The sequence below is a fragment of the Palaemon carinicauda genome, chromosome 33 (genome assembly GCF_036898095.1).
Source record: "Palaemon carinicauda isolate YSFRI2023 chromosome 33, ASM3689809v2, whole genome shotgun sequence".
NCBI classification, from domain to species: domain Eukaryota; kingdom Metazoa; phylum Arthropoda; class Malacostraca; order Decapoda; family Palaemonidae; genus Palaemon; species Palaemon carinicauda.
In genome coordinates this window covers 40275998-40283497 of record NC_090757.1, presented here as the reverse complement: position 1 = coordinate 40283497, position 7500 = coordinate 40275998, and the positions used below count along the sequence as shown (strand labels likewise).

The 7500-nt window shown below is 28.1% G+C and overlaps 1 protein-coding gene across 2 annotated transcripts in view; it reads left to right on the top strand.

The window, feature by feature from the left end:
* LOC137625936 (multiple epidermal growth factor-like domains protein 6) overlaps positions 1-7500 on the top strand; it is a 487305-nt gene that overhangs the window by 263525 nt on the left and 216280 nt on the right. The gene's annotated exons all lie outside the window — the stretch shown is intronic.

The following is a 7500-nucleotide window of genomic DNA, read 5'->3' as shown; positions in this document are numbered from 1 at the left end:
GCCTTTTAGATGGATATGATTTAAAATCATCCTATATTTTTTAACCCTCTGTACATACTCGTCTTTATTGTATCATCATTATCCTTTCAATTTCTCTCTTCAATATGACTGACTACCCAGATAGAATAACTAATCTGCATATATCTAAACTTGATAAACCTGCACACCTTTAAATCAAGAAATTCTCTGCACACACAGACAGATGAGATTCCCCACCGTAGTTCATTTGCATAGTCGCCTTTAATTAGCAAGTTAAAGGTGCTACCACCAGGCTAATTTAGTCGTAAATCGTGAAAGGTGTGGTGATGGTTATCAGTTCGAAACTGCTGGTCTCCGGGGGTGATAATAGCACCAGATGTAGTATGGTTAGGAGAGTTTTTCATTTCGAATTTATCACGGGTAATCTCTTCCTTTTTTTTCCAAGATCTTAGATAACCTTATTTCGTGGCTCCTAGATTTATGGCAACGTAAGGTGGGGAAATGGTATATTATTTTCCATGTGAAATTGTGATTAGAGTCAAGTCTGATGTACGCCCTTGGCTGTAGCCTACTTGATGGGGGTATATATATATATATATATATATATATATATATATATATATATATATATATGTATATATATATATATATATATATATATATATATATATATATACATGTATATATATATTGTATATACATGTATATATATAAGTATTTATATATATATATATATATATATATATATATATATATATATTATACATACATGTATATATATATATATATGTATATATATATATACTGTATATATATTATATATTTACATATATATATATATATATATATATATATATATATATATATATATATTATATATATATACATATATGTTATATGTATGTATATAATATATATATATTATGTATACATATACAGTATATATATATATATATATATATATATATATATATATATATATATATATATATATATATATTATATATATATACATATATATTATATATATATATAATATATATATATAATATAAATATAATACATATAATATATATATATATATATATATATATAATACATATAATATATATAATATATACATATATATATATATATATATATGTATGTATGTATATTCATTTATATATATGTATAAATGTGTGTATATATTTCTATTTTATCAAAGTTACCTCGGTACACTGTTCAGAGTGGTGGAAATTACTCAAATAAGGTAGTATACACACACACCCATATATATGTGTATATATAAATATATATATATATATATATATATATATATATATATATATATATATATATATATATATATATATATATATGAGTGTGTGTGGGGGGGGATTGTGTATCATTGACATTAAAAGTTTATGAATATCGATATTAGTAGTCCTGCTTGTACCTTGACATAACGTACTTAAGATATATAAACGTATGCAAAACTTTTGCAATATATGTGGGATCTTCTATTCTTGAACATTAATCGAAATTATATAACATTTCTATACCATAATTAAACTGAGAGGTCAAAATCAGATTTTATAGTTCTTACAGACAACATGAATATATCGTACATAACAAATTTCTCTAATTGCTTTTCCTTGTTGTGAATGAATTATGTTAGTGGACTACAATATTGTCTGAATAATTGAACAACATCTGACAAACTTTTTATATAATTTCAAATGCTTCCTTTAGAATAATGAAAATTAAATTGAAATTCTGTAAGTCATTTAATATATGCACGAACTAAGCTAGAACAAGTAATGGAAATATGATTTGCATCTATTATTTCATTTGTTGGAATGGCAAAATATGCTGTAGATTTCTTGTGAGGCATAATCATCCTTTTTACATTTTGGAATGTTAAAAAATCTTTTGATAATCTAATAGCAATCTGCGCCAAGACTTGACTTATTTTAGTCTTTTTTTTTTTTTTTTTTTTTTTTGTAATTAATGTTACATATATATTGCCTGAATTATATGTTTTATTTCTTTGGTATTGATCATGATTCACGGAAATAAATTTAAGTCCTCTCGGTTGGTGGGGTTTACAATGCCTTTTGATTTATAGTTTCCTTCTATACAGAATGGATTTCTTGTTGATTGTTTGACATTGAGGTTTAAATGCTCACAGTTGTTGTTTACAATGCTTCACATTTCATGAAATATTTTTATTTCTTATTTTTTAGTTTCCTTGTATTCAGAATTGATTTCTTGTTGATTGTTTGACATTGAGGTTTTTCTTCAATTTTAGACCGTGTAGGTAGAAACCACATTTGAAAATATTCTCGTATAACTTCTGTAACCGAAAAGCCTCGAGTATTCATGCTCAAATCTCGTTATGAAAGTCAATTACGCCGTAAGTCTTTCAAAAAAGAAAAAGAATATCTCTGTACAGTTTCACCTTCCAGTTATGATATTGTGTAAAGTAATAGAATGAGGATATACAATCATGAGAGAACTGAGCCAAAAGGAAATTACTGATTTGTGCTCTTGAAAAAAACGGAAGGTTATATGCAAAAGTTTTGAAAACTGAGCAGTCGGAACGAAAATATAGTGGAACATAATCATTTGCATCAACCAAGTAATTATGGAACGTGGTGTCTTAAAAGATGTTTTTATCCTTAAAAATAAAAGCTATGTCACATCCGGTGATGGGAGGCGGTAGATTTTTAAGACCAATGTCTCTTGACAAAGTAATAGGACATTGTTTCAATATTATTAGGAAGGTTTAAAGGCCGCACATGAATGGCATAGGCAAGGGACAGGGATATTGCCCTATCAAGCAGGACAATGGCCCAGAGACTGACCATAAATACATATGATCAGTGCCCAAGCCCCTTCTCCACCCAAGCTATGACGAAGGATGGCCAGGCAATGGCTTCTGATGTCTCAGCAGAGAGACCTATAGACTCCTCCAAAACCCCCATCCTTAACTCTCAAGGATGGTAAGGTTGCAGCGACTAAAGGAAGTAACGAGTTTGAGCGGGACTCGAACATCAGTCTGGCGTTCATCAGTCAGGGACGTTACAACATCGGCCACCACAATCCTAATAAGAGTTCCATTAAACGCATTTTTGGGATTAGGTAGGATTTAGTTGAATAAAGAGTAATGCACTTTTTTCTTTTTCTATATAAAGTGATTTTAATTAATATAGATACCAACTTGAATTTTTTTTAATAACATGTTATTAGATATATACATTTTTACATTATTATTTAATATACACAGTATACCACTTAAACCTTTAATTAATATATAGTATTCTTCGGTATGTATGTAATTCTTAAGTCATATATGAGGGAAGTCAAAATTTATTTTAAACTATGGTTTTCCATAACTTTCAAAAAGTAAAAGTTCACTAACAGGAGAGTTGTTTTACTACAGATAAATAGGAAATGATTTAAAAATTAATGTACACTGTTAGAAAAAATCGTAATTTTAATCGGAATTTCTCCGTAAAAATCTACTGTTCTCAGCCGTATTTCTGTAAATTACAGGCGACCGTCATTTTACCTTAGTTTGTTATTTTTTTTTTTTTACGGGTTGGTGACCGTAATATAACTCCTTTACGTCAATATATCCGTTTTTAAAACAGTAAAAATATTGGGAAAAAATTTGCCAGACATTTACCGTTTTTATAATGGATATTTTTAACAGTGTATTTATAAGAATCTATTCATTCGTGTTCAATTTCTATGATAGAAAATCGCTATCAGCTTTAATACCTCTGGAATAGCTTACAGTATGTATACGTTATTTCCCTATAAGTAATTAACTATTTTACAATACCTCATTGTGCACTATTAGATTTAATATTTTCTCATTTCAAAATTTGAAGCTTGTTTTTTTATATCTTATTTTATCCTGGTCTAATTTGCCTTGCATATTGGCTCAGTTACTATAGAAATTCCTTTAGTGCATCTGGTATTAACAACAACAGCAATAATAAATTCAGCTGTTTCTAGTCCACTGCAGGATAAAGGCCTCATATAGTCCTTATTCATGTCTGCGGTTTGGCTATCTCGTAATCGCGATGGTCATTACGGACTGGTGATGGTGGGACACTGTTGTCTGACTGCTCACAGCAAACCAACCAAGTATGTTGATCTTAATAATACACAAACCCCTTCACCACATTAAGGTATCCCCCCACTCAGAAAAATGTATGTGATATACTAGTGATCAAATATAATAATAATATGCGAAGCGCCAGATTGGTGATAACTATGAGGCGAGGTGAATGCAACTAAACTTCATTAAACAATCATCGAGTTTATATACGGCTATTTGCGAGGAAGAACGCCACAAAAATGCTAGCAAAAAAAGGCTTTTGTTTGCATGAAAAAATGGTCTATTAACAGTGCGGGGAAGAGCGAGTGATTAGATAAAGGATCAAAACCGTTATAGTGTACGAACATGTATGAAACACGTTCGGTACAATCACTATAAAGTATGGAGTATACGAACTAGATATAAAAAAAATTCTCAAGAAGATATTTCCCCTTTAAGGAATAAATTCTTATTCTAATGCCAAGGGCAGCGGAATTGAAATGTAGCCAACTATATTTTAGACTTTTTATAGTCATCAACCTCTGACACTTTCTTGCCTACGCCCTTTTCATTTTTTACGCGTACCTTTTTATTTTTTTTTTTATTTTTTTTTCCCTACGCGTAGCATTCAGAAGCGTCACTTCCTGGAGTTACGGCGGATGTTTGAGCCAGAGTTTGTTTTTGTTTTTACATATTAAATAAGAAAATTTGTGTTAAAGTTTACCTGCATCAGTTTAGTTATGTGATATTTATTTATGTTGAACGGCCACATTAAAGGTTTAGAAAAGTTGATTATCATCATCATCATCAACATTGTTATAATAATTATTATTATTATTATTATTATAAAGATGTTCACAATAATTATAATGCTTATTATTATTATTATTATTATTATTATTATTATTATTATTATTATTATTATTATTATCATTATTATTATTATTATTATTATTATTGTTGTTGTTGTTATTTTTATTTTCAATATTATTGTAAAGGACACTAAAAACAATGTTAATTAGCGTAACAAACTCTTTTCTGAAAAAAAAAAATGCGATTTAGGTAAAGATCGAATTATTCCTAACCTTATAAATAATTTCTTGACACAGTAATTACAACTACAATAATATATGATATAAAAAGTAATGAAACCCCATTAAAATGTCCATAGTAACGGGATCAAGGATAATTGCATTGATAATTATTTTTAAACTGAACGATGTTTTCAAGATGTTTCGTTCACATCGTTCAAGGTTGTCAAGAATATTGATACGTAATTGAAATCTATTTAAACTTTTATATTGGCTTTGATTAACTGGAATTATACTGCTGGGTATTGCTCAAGAAAAATAACATATTATATTGTCTTTCGTTAACAAAGACAATAGATCATTTCATGGTCTTTAGTTAGGAACAATTAGAAGTTTTATTCCAGCTGTTACCAAGTTGTGGAATGATCTTCCTAATCGGGTAGTTGAACTAGTAGAACTTCAAAAGTTCAAAGTTGGAGCAAATGTTTTTATGTTGACCAGGCTGACATGCGTCTTTTTATAGTTTATAAGTGATATATCTGTTTTTGACGTTGTTAATAGTTTATATAGGACAAATCTGTTTTGAAACTGTTACTGTTTTTAGAATGATATATCGTTAATTTGTTTAATTTATTCTCATCATTTATTTATTTCCTTATTTCCTTTCCTCACTGGGCTATTTTTCCCTTTTGGAGACCTTGGGCTTATAGCATCTTGCTTTTCCAACTAGGGTTGTAGCTTGGCTAGTAATGATAATAATAATAATAATAATACCATTATATTTTTTGGTCTTTGTTTAGCAACTATAATGACAATTAATTGTCTTGTCTTTAATCAAATAAGCAAAACGAGAGTTCATGTCATTATTTAGTCTTCATTTGACATAGACAATATTTGATTTTATGGTCATTAGTTAAGAACAATGACATAATTTTTGGTCTTTGTTTAGCAACTACAATAATAATTGATTGTTTTGTCTTTAATTGAAGAAGCAAAACGAGAGTTTGTCATTATTTTGTCATTATTTGACAAAGACATTAATCAATTTTATGGTCTTTAGTTATGATTAATGGCATTATATTTTTTTTGGTCCTTGTTCAACAACTACAATAACATTTAATTCTTTTGTCTTTTATTGAATAAGCATAAAGAGAGTTTGTCAGTATTTAGTCATTATTTGATGAAAACAATATTTTATTTTTATGTCTTTATTAAGAACATTGGCAATCTGTTTTGTGGTCTTTGTTCAGCATTATAATAACCTTTAATTCTTTTGTCTTTTATTAAATAAGTAAAACAAAGAGTTTATTTTATTATTTAGTCTATTATTTGACCAAGACAATATTGAATTTTATGGTCTTTAGATGAGAACAATGGCATTGTATGTTTTTGGTCTTTGTTTGGCAACTACAATAACACTTAATTGTTTTGTCTTTAATTAAATAAGCAAATAGAGAGTTCCCCGATTGTTCTTTATTAAATGAACTGGAAACAATCCATTGTTTTTTTTATATGTACATTATGTTTAATTACGTGATTTATTCAATAACCATATTGCTATTCCATTCTCGGTATTTAATTAATCAGCGCAGTAACATACTATTATTTGGTCTCTCTATTAAATAAGCACAATGAAATTTGATTTATTATTATAATTATTATTATTATTATTATTATTATTATTATTATTAATAATAATAATAATAATAGTAATAATAATAATAATAATAATAATTATAATAATTGCTAAGCTACAACCCTCATTGGAAAAGCAGGATGCTATAAGCCCAGGGTCTCCAATAGGGAAACTAGCCCAGTGAGGAAAGGAATCAAGGAAAAATTAAATATAAACTATAAAACCTTTAACAAAACAAGAAGAAGAGATATAAGATAGAGTAGTTTGCTAAAGTGTACCCTCGAACTCTAATTCCTTAGTGTTAATCAATCCTTATTTGAATAACATTCATTTTTTTATTTTTAATCCAGAGTTTCAGTAGCAAGAAATTCCGCACGGTTAGCGAACCTGTTTCTTATTGCCTTAACACGCTTAATTAAACAATTAAGAATGCATAAAAAAATGGTCTTGTAAATGTCCCACATTATTAAGGTAATTTGATCTCATACTAGAGTTTTTTCTGTCTCGGTGGCGCCAGGAGGAATAATGATAATTGGCCATATTTTGATGATGAGTAAATGTTAATTGAAAATTAAATGAGCTACTGGTTTTTAAAATCAGGTATCATGATAAATATCGTATTTGTTCTACCCGATAAAATCATATGTATTTGGTTATATGTTTTATTATCATAAATATTTGAATTTGAAGGATGTTATAATTTTGAATGAGGTTAGCCGTCTCTTTGAGACTTATATTACTGTCCTTTAGTTAATAGCATA